General features: G+C 34.6%; 1 protein-coding gene and 1 long non-coding RNA gene across 2 annotated transcripts in view; one reads left to right on the plus strand and one right to left on the minus strand.

Moving 5' to 3' along the window:
- Positions 1 to 14,707, plus strand: part of LOC133519218 (cell adhesion molecule Dscam2) — a 245,798-nt gene that overhangs the window by 38,521 nt on the left and 192,570 nt on the right. The gene's annotated exons all lie outside the window — the stretch shown is intronic.
- On the minus strand, positions 3,841 to 10,514 carry LOC133519221 (uncharacterized). The gene is made up of 7 exons (XR_009799600.1): positions 7,992 to 10,514; positions 7,428 to 7,558; positions 6,926 to 7,053; positions 6,428 to 6,558; positions 6,132 to 6,215; positions 5,436 to 5,638; positions 3,841 to 4,012 (listed from the first exon to the last, which is right to left on the minus strand). It is a non-coding gene; the product is annotated as an uncharacterized LOC133519221 (long non-coding RNA).

Below are 14,707 nucleotides of genomic sequence, written 5' to 3' on the forward strand. Positions count from 1 at the left end.
TAGGCCATCGCAAACCCAAGCGACTCCGTTTGGATTCATCATCTATGGATTCTTTAAACGAGATTGCGTCGAGTGATGAATCAACCCAAGTGCACAAAAAAAGGTCATGCAAGGGTGTTGTGACTAGCCATATGCCTATTGCGTAATATTAGCCTCAGTTTTGTATCAAAACACATAGAAAAATAACGAAATATCTTACAAATACTACAGTCCTCTTCGTTTGCATTTTTCGTTCATGATTTCACCCTTTATTCTAACAATTACAACTTGATGGACACGTTTCCATATTTCACCACTCGTGATTTCGTTTAAATACGTAACACACAGTAAATATTCATTATTTTGTTTTAAAATAATGCGCGAAATAGTAATGATTAATCGAAGTTAACCTAAAATGTGGAATAATATCACTGACATTGACATTGACAGTTCATTCTGTTGTGCTGAACAACTGGTAAGATTTGCGAAGCCAAAATCTATTCCTAAATCTATTAGTTTCTTTTAAAAGAATATTTGTAGTCGTACATGCAATTATGGGTGTAATAAAAAACCATTGACTTACTTATTTGATAATAAACGTGAAGTATTACAATACAGATGTTACTTTCAGAAAACAAAACTATAATGTCTGAAAGTAAATAATAATGCTTGCATATTCATGCTTGACAGGTTTTGGAACGTTCCCTTTTTATCATTGTTTTGGTCTACTTAAACTGACTACTAAGCGACTGCTGTCACTGTGTGCGTAAATGACATTATGTGAGTAAACGTCATTGAAAATATCTCCGTCTTTCTTTGAGCCTTGTGTGCGATAGGGACACAGTTGATAATCGGTGTTAATGTGAACGTTATTGTATAGGGCGTATGGTTTGGTAAACAAGATGAAACTTATGATCTTTCGCCATGAATCGTATGTCCCTACGTGCCATGAGGAGAGCAATCTCCTTCTGAATTCTGGTACCCTGGTACTTTTAGATTGACAATTGTCTTATTTAAGTCTAAGTCCCTACTATGTATCTAATATGTCCCCAGTAGCTACTATGTATCCATTGTGTATCCAGTAGCTACTAGGTATCCAGTGTGTCCCCGTTATGTCCCCATTGTGTCGCTAGTAAAGGCATATAAAAGGGCCGGTGAGGGCAGTGGGGATCATTCATTCTTTGACCATCGGACTAGCAGTATCTCTGGCTTTGGGTAAGTGAAGTTTCTCTACTATTCTTTCTATTTGTTTGTGTTTGCTGGGAATTATCCTGGTAAATCTAAACTTGTAGGATTGTGTCTGTGTTTGGTTTTGCGATTTCATCGTAATGCTAAACTTGGGCTATGGTGGAGATACTTTACTTCCTTATTTGTGTTACTATATTGTGATTTTTCTGTTAGCAAAATCTAACTTCGTTATTTACTATCTTTCTATGGTATTAGTTTGATATTTTATAAAGCCAGATCACTGTTTGGACTAACAGTTTGTCCATCTAAGCGGTTTCTCCCTAACGGTGCCAAACTGAAGCCGTTTAGAAGTCTTTAGCTCCAAGTTGAGAGGACTTGGCGTCTCTTCTTTACCAACATAAGAGGCGAGCATACTCTCCCTAGTCTCAAAGTCCAGCTGTTAGATGAATGTGAGGGCATCACGTGCGTGCCATTGGGAGTAATCCCTACTCACTGAAGTCTGCAGTAATTGAGGCTAGGTCTCTTATTAAATATATTTATATATTTCGGTGCTCTGGTTCGTGCTTGTGCTGGTTGCAGGGAAAACTTCTGTCGTGATTGATACCAAACACAAACAAAGTCTTAGTCATGGCAGCGTTTCCCATGTGGCTAGTGCGGGTGTGGGCTAGGATGCCGATGTTTTTATATACATGCTAGGGCGGTCTATTCTCATCCACCGTGCCCACGTGGCGATGAGGAGGGGGCCAATCACACAGACACTAGGGTTTGCTATACCTCGGTTTTGTCGGCCGAATGCTTACAGCTTAGACTTAGGGATACACTTGTGTATGTTCCAAACCACTAGATCAATGGTAAGTACGATCTGTGATCTGGACATACTAGACTAGGGACTAAGGGTAGGAATAGGGTAGAGTCACACACACTGTTATAGGGTCTCTCTTAGGTTTGGTCTAGAGATTTGATTAGTTGGTGTATATTTCTCTTCTAAAGGTTCTAATGACGTGAAGCTATGGTTTTATATCTTGTACTAATATTGAGTGGAATACTGGTAAAGGAGTCCAATTACCTAAATCTTCCAGACTGTTACTTATCCTGAGTGGAAAATTGAAGGTTACCTGTGAAATCTTATATCTATTTATTTTCATTTCTGGGTTTTTTTGTGTAGAGACGAAGTACTGAGTATTGCAAACAGGTGCTAAGGTAAATTCAATTCTTAAATATCAAGTTGGGTTTAGGAACACAGGCTATTCTGGAATTAAGGAATGGTTTGTTTTAGAGACCCTTTGGCAGGCGAGCGCAGTCCATTGGAATCTTTGAGTGGAATAATGCTCACCTTGATATTTCGATCTCATAAAGTACAATAATGAGCTAAACTTGTACTTCGTTTATACATTTGAAAGGCCTGGGAATTCAGCCTTCCTTTAGCTATGGGGACTGGGTAATAGCTTAGTAGCCTTAGTTTTTGGATATGAAAAAGATAGGTAAATGGTGTCTGACGAATACTTATCGCTTCTTTTCGTCAGCCCCTAGGTTTGCATAGGTTTCGAAGCGTTGGTCATAGCCCGTCTGGCTAATAGGGTAAGAGTAGGTGGCCCGATTGATATTGCTAATCGGAGTAAGAGTCTTCAGACCTGCATCTAGCATTAGAGGCAGCACGTGTGATATATTCATTCCTCGTTTAGAAGATGATAGGATTGATAGGTAATAATATTTAATCTGATTATAATAGTGTGTAAATGGGCTTATCCCAGGAGTGCTGCTTCAATGTTACCCCGAAGACTTAATAGGAGTAGCAGGATTATACCAAAAATATTTTTATATTTTATATCATCATATAATTTTTATATTTATATCATCATATACGCTGCAATACTATCTCTATATTTATTTTATACGTTTCTAATGAATTAATAAAAATATATTTTACATTAAAAATCACATTGACGTTTCTGTAACTTAAGGCTACACCCGACGCCAACGACTCGCGCGAATGGGCGGAGCCTATACCCTTAACCGGGACATTGCTATAAACTTTTAGTTTATTATACCTATATTTCCTTTTTACTCATAAGGTGTCATGTTTAATATAAAAATGGTTCAGAGTAACTTGGTTTTACGGTGTTTCGCAGTAGTTGGAATCTTAACATAATATCCTTTAAATAATTTCTCATCAACATATTAGGTATATTATTATAGTACAGGAAATATCAGATCTTTAACATCTAGGTAATAAACAATTAGGTAAAATCAAAGTCCAAGATTTAGTTGTTACTCATTAAAGAATCTAGGGTTCCGCGGTTCACTTCGAGGGGTCCTAACCTTTAACTAGACGATCACTTGGCAAAATTATTGTTGGGGTAAAATTATGAGGGTAGAATTTAAGGGTGGTATCAATTTTAAAGGTGGGGTAGATTGGGGGGTAGGTAGGGGAAGGTACATTTTGGTGCCGTGACCAGGATTTATTTTACCTGGATTACTACGGGTTTTCAAGATATATCTATGTAAAAGTAGCCATTCAGGCTACATTTTGTTGCCGTGAGAGCGGAGTGGGTACACTGAATTTTGGACTGTTTTTATTGTGTTTTAAATAAAAGTCATACAATCGTTTATTTGTTTAGTTAGTTTGAAAAATAAAAACGTTTATTTTTCAAACTGTTATTATGTACAAAAAAAAATCCGTAGAGTTATTGTCTACTTAATATAAGGATTAGTTATTTTCCATTTAAAGTTTATCAGTCTTCTTTACTAGTTTTCTTCTCGCCGTTGTTAGGGGATTCATTTCATATTTGAGACGTGTCATCTCAAAATAATCAATTAATAATTTCATCTTCTTGCGCCTTGATACCTAAAAAATAATAATAGCAAAATTAAAGCCTATGTAGCCAAAATAATCATACTTGTTTCTTTCGCGTCATAGATTTGAAGAAATTATATTTATAGTAGGGACCAATAACAATAATGAAATAAATATTTTCAAGTCAGTCTTTCACATATCGACCGTGTCTCAAATTAGGCAAAGTTTGTGCTATAGGTACTAGGCGGCGTAGTGTATATTTCTATGGATAAGTACATACTTAAAACTTAGATAAATAGATATCATCCACGATTTAGGAACGCATATGCATAGTAGACGCGCAAGTGGATGCTTTTGTTAGGCAGCTTTCATAGGAAGGGTCGCTACCTAGTAAGCTAGGAGGCTAGTGCCAATAGTCTAGACATAAGATTACATTACCTAAGTCGACCTAGGATGCGGTTAGGTATAGCCTAGATAAGACACAGGTCTGTTAGAAGTTGTGCTTCACTCGAAAAATTATGGGGGCGTGAAATAGTTCATTTCACGTAATTTTCTTAAAATATTAAGGAACAGGGGGCGTATTCCGCATCTTTCTTACTTTTCTATATAAGCCGGCAACGCAGTTACAACTCCTCTGGTTTTGCGATCGCTCGACTCACCATTGGGCGATTTCTTTGACTTTTGCTTTCTATATCATATAAATAGCTACGCGCATGTGATAATATAGGAGTTCGACTGTTATTAGAGAGTTTATAAACTCATAAAATATCATCCTATAAGCTACAGATCGGATAATAAAGTTCATGCATTATCTGACGGATAAGCTCAGCCCTGTCACTCATAGAATAGTAGCAACAAACCGTTAATTCTGTTAGGTACAATTAGTCGTTCTAAGCGTAGGTCTAAGTGACAATCACATACGTTAGGACTATATTTGTTTTGATTATTTTATGTGAACATCATACATTCGTTACTGTAGGATAATCATGTATGTATGTATGAACTAGGATCTGCTTGAGTTCATCTGACAAACAGAGTTATTTACCACACATGTTAGGACATTTAGTCTAGGAAAGCAAACAGTCATAGTACGTCATACAGTCATTATTAGAGGATCAGTAGAACATACAAATATGTATGAAATTTAGCTATATAGGTATTATTCAGAACCCTCACTATATTCATTAAGAATAGCACTGAAATATGTGCATAGTTACTGTCTATAGTCATTGCTATTATTTACTAGGGCCTCTACGAGTGCTTTGTTTTTCATGAAAATCGACCGAGATATGTAACGTGTTGTTGCCCTGACTAACGGTGCACATACAAAAACATACTTATTTGTAGTATAAAAGTATATTAGACACAGGTTGACTTAGGATTACAGTACTGATCTGTTGACGGTACTTTTCCATCGTATTCTGACTACGGTCGAATAATAGTACATGATTGGTTAAGCTAGCATACAAAGTACCTAACATAAAAGAAGATCTTGAGTGTCATTTTCCCTATAAGTAGTATTCAATGTAGACCACTGCTGATGTGGATGCAGGTTTCTAGAAATAGAGCCGTGGAACAGGAACTTTGAAGTGGCAGTAGACAGCAGCCATTGTTACAGCAAAAGTTGTGAAATAAAATTATTGAACAGGAGTCTGGAGTAGTGTGGTACTTCGTAATCTGAAATAAATAGGCAAGCATTAGAAAAAATTCTGTTAAAATTAAAGAGGAATAGGTAGCGTTATATTTTCCTTTTTGAGGGTCAATTTTAGTTAGGCTATATATCAACAATTTTCTTAAGGCATCCATTCGCGGGGGCGCGTTATTATTTTCAATACATAAAAGGATATATAAACACATTTTATAGAAATATTAGGGTTTATAATATAAAAATAGGTGGTACTTAAATTTTGCAAATAAAATAATTCTAAAGTTTGAAATTCTTTGCCTTGCAGGACATACTTCCTTAATCTAGGTCACAAATAAGCTAGGCTAAGTCAAATTAGTCAATAGAATTAGAATAGGTTATGTGAGGCTAAGCACTTACTTCAGTTCTCCGCTCTTTCATCGAGAACTCATCAATTAGGTTTAAAATATATATATTAGTGTCAGTCATAAGTCATGAGTTCCATATATTACATTTTGTACAATTTATTATAATAAGAAAAAATACCTTTCAGAAATAGAAGCATTCCATGGTGTGTATTTTGAGCCTAGACGTAATGACTCTGCGGGGCACTGTCAGTTCTCCGGAACACTAAAATTGAAAATGTTTAGCTTAAGTAGGGTATATTTAAGAAAACTTATTTTTAAGTCTTTTTAAAGGGTTATTTTCTACTATAAGATACTTCACATACATCACAGTTCAGATTTCTTTATGACAAATGAAGGAAATTAAGTTGCTTATTTTACTAAGTAGGGTTAAGTCTAAAGATAGCTTTTCAAGGTGGCATTGGTTACTATACTTACTTGAAAATTGTGGCTTAGACATGGAGAAACAGGAATCATGAAAATAACCATAGAGATTTCCTTCGCTTGGCTTAAGTCTAACTGACTGCTAGGGGACCTAACGGCTAGGTGTCAGGAAACCATTCTGTTTGCTGAAAGTTTAAACATATGTATATTGTAGATTTCATTGCATTAAGTAGAATATTTGAGACCAATAAAAATAAATGAGTAGATAGCAAACGTAAAAATGACCAACTCGATGTACTGCATGTGATCTATGTTCAAAAAACACTGTGATAGGATTTATACAAAAGTTAGTCTGAAATTATATAAACTTGAGGATAGATAATATAAGTATTATTAGAAGTGTTTATTTTAAACTAAAATGTCTCAATATTTAAAATAATAAAAAAAAACATTACAAAAATTTTGAAAACGAGAAAGTTTTCGTGAAATTTATGTTTATAAATAGGATTAAGAAAAAACATTTCCTTTTAGTGACATAGTTGTTGTACTTACTTGGAGATTATCGAGATACTCGGAAAAGCCATGAAAACAGCAAACGGAAATTTGCTCCGCTCGGCTTAAACATCACCAAACACTAGGTATGGGTATATGTAGGCAGCCATCAGTCTTGTCTCTGTTTGCTGAAAAATTAAACATATACTGTAAGGTTAATTGCAAGAAGAGGAATATTTATGACAGGTTCGAGTTTAGGTTCTCTTTTTGAGTTACCGGACAACTGCCGGGATGCTTTTAGAAAGAAAACTACAAATTCACTAACAAATTTTCAGTAACGCAAGAAATCCTATTCATATTTTAGCTGAAGTCATCACATTATTTTTTTTCATAACCTATTGCACTTCCAAATAAAATAAAAAAACTCAAGATTTCAAAAAAAAAAAGACACCCATATCATCTTATAGAACAATAACATTTTTCGAATTCCAAATACAGTCAAGTAAGGCCTAAGGGAATTTGTTTAGTAGTCTAGTAGTAGTATTAAAAATGTCATACTTACTCTTTAAGGTTGTGTAAAGATTCATCAAATCCAGCAAGCGGAGTTCTCCAGCATAATTTCAATACATTTTCATTGTTATCAGTTCATGTATGTCAGGCAACAGGGACTATTCCAATAGAGTTGTCAGTTTACTGAAAGACACATATAGTTTGTAAGTCTTATTGCAATAGAAAACGCGTAGTAGAGGATCAAAATAACAGATAGGCAGCATAAAACAAAATTAGGAATATCATCCCGTCAGTACTTTGATTGCTTTCAGGTTTATTCGAAGAGGAATGTGTTTGTATTGGTGAACAAGACAATAAAAATAAGGCAATACAATACTCTAGGCCACTATAAGTAGAATAATACCAAATTGGGGACAAAGTCTGAAACAGACAGTACTCGTATTGTCTCGTATTAATTGGAAAAGCAGTTTAATTGATAGATAGGTCAATTTGTGGGTGGTAATTATTTTCTATCAGGCTATAATTGTGTGGGTATGTTTGACAGGGCTTTAATAGCAGTGATTTGTCTAAATGACAGAAAAAAAAATGCATTGACAGAATAAAAGTATGAACTTACCTTGCTAGGAGTAACAGGTTCCATATTTGAGCTCATTTCGATCGGTATATCGATTCGAACATGAGCTAGGCACATTAATTAAACATCCTTGTTTCTATACAGTTCAAACTTTAGGTCATAGGTCATCGTAGGGCATTAGGTTCATTGAAGATTTACACATTTTTGATGAAAGTGAAGACCATGATCGTGTTTGAATCCGAAAATCTATTTCGTTTGTCTTGTGCAGTTCTTGCGATAGGCAATGGGTAGGGATATTTAGAGAATCATAAAAGCGCACTCGAGGACGATCTTTTCCAGCTCAGTTTAAAGTTCCGTCATGGTAATTATTTGTCAAAAAATTTTATACAACTTGATGAATTACAATATGGCGTTTGGATGGTTGTCACTTGTTTGCTTATTAAGGTGTTAATTCACTGTGACACTGATAGTTGAGGTAACTTGGGTATTTATGACCTTAATTAATAATTTTGAGATTTAATATCAAGTTTTAGGCAATGAAAATGAATGATGTTAATAGAAAATACTAATAAAAAAACTTAAATGAACGGAAGTTAGAAAAGTGTCAGAGCTTAGGGCTGCCATGATTAAAATATCGTTGTAAGTCTAGAATAGTTTATGGTATGGCGTGATTGCATCAATTACTTTAATTTACTTATTGGATAAATGCATCCTTACTATCATATTAATATAAAATGCATATTCAAATCTTAAAACGGCCAAATTTCATTGTATTCTTTTATTTCTTGTTACACACGCCATCTATGGGGAACTTTAACTAAGTCGGCTACAATCCGATTAAATCATGTAGGCAGTGTTTCGTATGTTGTCAGGGATGCTAGGACGTATTTTTAATTTTGTCGCACATGGCCGACATCTAGAAAATATTGTTTATGATTAAAAGCGGTTTACACGATCGATTTAATTTAGTATTAAAAATAGTTAATAAAAATATTGCATTTTGTTTTTAACAGGTCCGATACGAAATAATCTTTTGGCAGAGAATTGAATAATCTCAAAATGCATAGATTCCGAGTACTACTTCCATCTAGTGTCGAGTAGAAGTACTTAGACGTTCCATGATTGATCGATGAGTGAGTTAATTCGTAGGTGGCGCTAAAAGTCAAAAACAGTAGAGTAATTTAATTAGTCAGGAAGTTTTATTTATTATCTTTATATATTTCTCTTTTAAGTTTGACTATCACTATATATCGATTTTTATAATTTGGCATTCGTTTCGATATGTATTTTTTTCAATATGTTGTGTTTCGGATCGTGAAATGGAAAATGGCAGCTTATCTTTACAGCGTCATCTGACGGCGAACTGTGACATTACTAGAGTGCGGAAGTGAATACGTAGATAACCACCGTAATAGTGTCGCTACTTGACACTAGGTGACAACAACATCGATTATTGATAATGTTAATTTATGGTCAAGATTATTTGTATATTTTGCTAGGAATAAGTAAATGAAAAGAATAAATTCTTAAAAATCAATAATATAAAATACAATCCAGCAGGATGCACCGGGTACAAGTTTTTCCGCTTTTCGCGCATACAATTTTGAGTTTGCCGCCTATAATATACGCTTCCGATACGTTTGACAGTTTGTAGCGGTGAAGATGGAGTAAAGAATGTCTAATTGTTTTTGTTTTCAAGTTATCGTAAAAATAAGTCTAGGTCGTTTTAATAATGGAAATCCGTATGTGAGAGAAATAAAAATCGCTGTGAAGTTTAGGATAATATGTGTATTAGCAAACTGAGTTCATGACGTGTGGTCAATCTTAGTTATAATAAAAAAATGGTGTTTGTAACCGGGACAATTTGTTTTAGGCAGAAATATGCCATTAGGAAGTGTTAAAATAAATTGGATAGTGTTTAGAACAAAAACAAGTGTATATGTTATCCCAGAGATTGATTATAAGTACTGTGACAGTGGTTAAAAGTGGATATATTAGCAAGGAAATGCATTGGAAACGTGAGTACAGAATATTTTGATAAGAACATCTGTAGTCTGTTGGTATATGAAACAAATTTTAAATCTTGTGTTCGCGTTATATAAAATGTAATAATAATTTACTCAAATTCTTTAGATATTCCGGATTGTTAATTAACATGTGTTCTTGAATTTTATATTTACGTCAATTTCGAATTGTATGTAATTTGGATATATGCGTATGTAATTACATTGTAAATATATATTTTTCTCTTCAATTAAAGATAAAACTTGCCAGTACGTGTGCGAAACACTTCATAATAAAAGGAAATCAGAGAAAAGTTACGCTACAAAGCTATTGCTAAATTTACCTCTTACAGTAACTCTACCGTGGCATAGCGGGTCTGTAGGTTGTCTAATGTATGTAGGCTAAATGCTTTTTGCCCGAATTCAAATCCCACTGAGTGAATAAGTTTTTTTTTGTGTTTTGTTTTTGTGAATCAGTATTAAATGATTAGCCAATTTTGCGATTACATTGCTATATTTTAGATCATATTAGGGCTTCGTTTTTTTAAGTTTATTGTAGTTGCGTGGCTTATTATTTTTCTTCGTTTAATATTCTTAAGAAAAACTTTATCTTTATAAGTTGATTTTAAATATCAAATGCAGGCATTTTCTATAAAAAGGGTTTAGTGAGAAATTATGTGTATCTGAGTGAAAAGTGGAGTGTCTTATAGTGTGAAAAGTGTTAATGTGGTTATAATTGAAGTGAATTAATGAAAACCTGAACTATAATTCAAGAGAATATTGTGATACCGGGACTAGATTATTTGTTAATGCCGGGCAATTTGGAGAAGAACAGACACCATAGCCAGACTTCAAGCACTGGAGCCGCTGGTGAAACCAAGTAACGACAATCACTGACTTTCCTGTTGCAACTGTCCTAAGGCCTACTGAGCATCGTGGTAAATGAAGAACATTAATGTGTGAAATCACAAGCAACTTGTGTTAGTCAAAGGCAGATACTGTAAGTATGAAAAAAAAAATTGTTATAAAATTATTTTTCTTTGCTATTAAACATTTTATACATGGAACTTTAGTGCTCTTAACATTCTTAATTTATATTGCATTTTATTGTGAAATAACGAATTAAGCGGATAGGTTGAGTAAAGTACATTGTTGTTTCAAATCTTGTTAAACATATTTGCTGTAATTTGGTTATATATTGGGGTGTAATAGTTACATAGATATATTTGGTGTAGTCAAATGCATTGTGCGGGAAAACATTTTTAATTCAATTCATTATTTAAATATTCATATATGATTAATTAATGTTTATTATTTATCATCGTCATCATCATATCAAATGCTATCTGAGTAAAGTTCGGAATTTTACTGGGAAGAAATATCTATATTTCATTTTATCACCCAGATTGTAGCCCTAAGTCCTGATTTGGTTTTATTTTATAATGAATGCTTGAGCATATTTTGAAATGTTTTGCCTTGGGAGATGGCTTAACCATATAGAGGCAGGGTACATCTAGATTCTAGAGTCAATTTTAGGTTTTATTGCCATAGCATTCCAATTTAGCCCAAGTTTTGTAAATAGTGGCTTTTGCCCAGTGTGACAATTTTCCCAGTATCAAGGTAATGAGAACAAAGTTGTATGACATTTAGCTGATATATAATTGTTGCATAATAGTGCGTGGTTATAGGCTTTTGTTAGAGCAATAGTTAGACATTACGTGTGGACATATCGATTCTCGGGGGAAAAGAGTGGAATGGTTGGGCGTGTTTCGGGATTCATTCTTCGTTATTTGTATATACAGTCAGCGGTACTATTCGTTTGTGTTCTTCCTCGGCTCCTCGTGACTCAGGGTCGCGGCCGTCTGAGGTCATTTTTTTTTTGTACACCCAGCCCTTCATTCTGCACCATGCCTTTTTAGTGATAGGCACTTGTGTAGATCCTCATGCCCAATCTTTATCCATATTCGCTTAAGATTCTTGCATATGAACTTTAATACAGGGTGGGATACTTTTTGCAGCTGACGATACACGTCCATGACGCGATGGTCTATTGTATAATGGGTGGACGACATTGCATTTTTGAACGGCACTAGTGAACAAAAGGCAGGCGAATTAGTCGCTGAGCGTTGTCATAAAATATAACAATATAAAAAAAATATATTTGAAAAAAAAAAAACTTCGTGTGTCAATTGAATTAAATACTTAATAAAAAATATATTCAGGTAGTAATTATTAAATAAATAAAACCGGTATTGGGCTAGTATGGGGCTAGGATAGAATGTTTTTTTTTTCTTACTTTTTTATATATATTACAAGTGACAGTACAATAATAAATTTTGTGTTTTTTATTTAATTACTTTTGATTGCATCTCAAGAGTCTTGGCTGTCTGTAAAAATCGTGTGAATGCGTAACTGAGGAGGAATGTATATGCACGATGAGTGCTTATAGTTATGAATATGTGAGGTTTTATGAATGAGATGTATGAATATCAGATGATGGACGTAAAGTAGACGGATGTACCTATATTGGAAAAAATGGATTGATACAGATAGACAAAGGCTGGAGTGTAATCAAACTAGATTTGTCGGTGTTTGCAGGGGAACAGAAGGGGGGGGGGGGGGAAAGGAAACACAACTAACTGGAAAAGTCTTATCAGTAGGTTAAAATCCATTGGATTAGACCCATTTAAAAGGGTAGATTTTTCTAGTTAGTACTCTACAAGGTATGAATACACTTACGAAACCCACACACTCATCTTGGATGGGATATATCCGACATTCGACATGTTTTATGGGCCGTGAGCGTCTAGAAGGGACGAGGCTCTTTTCAAGAATTAATTAAACATAATTATAATATTGTTTTTATTGGTATAAGGTGTAATAATCAGCAAATTATTTTACCTTATTTAACTTGGTTTAATAATTCTTTGGTTTAGACAAAAATATCTTTGCTGTATCATATTGAGGTACTTACTAGTGTCAAATTTAAGTTTGTTTAAAAAAAAAAAAAACACACACACACCCAAACAAACTTAAAGGTCGGTATATCTTATTTAAGTATGAGACACTCGCCAAGAAAACGTGGCTGAGAGTGATAAGGCAGTGAAATTTGGTTCGAATTTTGGCAATGGAACTTGAAAGCTTCGTACTTATAAAAATTAAAGGATTCTTCGTTTTGCATGGGAAGTTTTTGCTGTCTCATTAGATGCTCTTCTACGGAAGTGTACGGTCCGCAGAGGGAAGGAATACTCGCCGAGACCGGGGTGAGCTGGCAAGGACGGGTTAATAGGACCTATCGGACTCACAATCTGGTATCTCTGGCAGAGCGAGGTTTCTGGGGAAAAAGTAGTCTTGGTTCATTGACGGAGTTCTGATGAACTGATTTCAAAGCTGAGTCGTTAACAGTCACTTAGTATTGGAATACACACTACACGTTTAAAAAAAAAAAAAACGGGGAAAATTTTCCGACTAAATCTAGAGGAAATTGAAGTTTTTTATAAATTCCTGTGGTAATTCATAAAAACCTTAAATTTGGGGGCGGCTGTGACTAGCCATATGCCTATTGCGTAATATTAGCCTCAGTTTTGTATCAAAACACATAGAAAAATAACGAAATATCTTACAAATACTACAGTCCTCTTCGTTTGCATTTTTCGTTCATGATTTCACCCTTTATTCTAACAATTACAACTTGATGGACACGTTTCCATATTTCACCACTCGTGATTTCGTTTAAATACGTAACACACAGTAAATATTCATTATTTTGTTTTAAAATAATGCGCGAAATAGTAATGATTAATCGAAGTTAACCTAAAATGTGGAATAATATCACTGACATTGACATTGACAGTTCATTCTGTTGTGCTGAACAACTGGTAAGATTTGCGAAGCCAAAATCTATTCCTAAATCTATTAGTTTCTTTTAAAAGAATATTTGTAGTCGTACATGCAATTATGGGTGTAATAAAAAACCATTGACTTACTTATTTGATAATAAACGTGAAGTATTACAATACAGATGTTACTTTCAGAAAACAAAACTATAATGTCTGAAAGTAAATAATAATGCTTGCATATTCATGCTTGACAGGTTTTGGAACGTTCCCTTTTTATCATTGTTTTGGTCTACTTAAACTGACTACTAAGCGACTGCTGTCACTGTGTGCGTAAATGACATTATGTGAGTAAACGTCATTGAAAATATCTCCGTCTTTCTTTGAGCCTTGTGTGCGATAGGGACACAGTTGATAATCGGTGTTAATGTGAACGTTATTGTATAGGGCGTATGGTTTGGTAAACAAGATGAAACTTATGATCTTTCGCCATGAATCGTATGTCCCTACGTGCCATGAGGAGAGCAATCTCCTTCTGAATTCTGGTACCCTGGTACTTTTAGATTGACAATTGTCTTATTTAAGTCTAAGTCCCTACTATGTATCTAATATGTCCCCAGTAGCTACTATGTATCCATTGTGTATCCAGTAGCTACTAGGTATCCAGTGTGTCCCCGTTATGTCCCCATTGTGTCGCTAGTAAAGGCATATAAAAGGGCCGGTGAGGGCAGTGGGGATCATTCATTCTTTGACCATCGGACTAGCAGTATCTCTGGCTTTGGGTAAGTGAAGTTTCTCTACTATTCTTTCTATTTGTTTGTGTTTGCTGGGAATTATCCTGGTAAATCTAAACTTGTAGGATTGTGTCTGTGTTTGGTTTTGCGATTTCATCGTAATGCTAAACTTGGGCTATGGTGGA

This window comes from Cydia pomonella, chromosome 6 (assembly GCF_033807575.1).
Source record: "Cydia pomonella isolate Wapato2018A chromosome 6, ilCydPomo1, whole genome shotgun sequence".
NCBI lineage: Eukaryota > Metazoa > Arthropoda > Insecta > Lepidoptera > Tortricidae > Cydia > Cydia pomonella.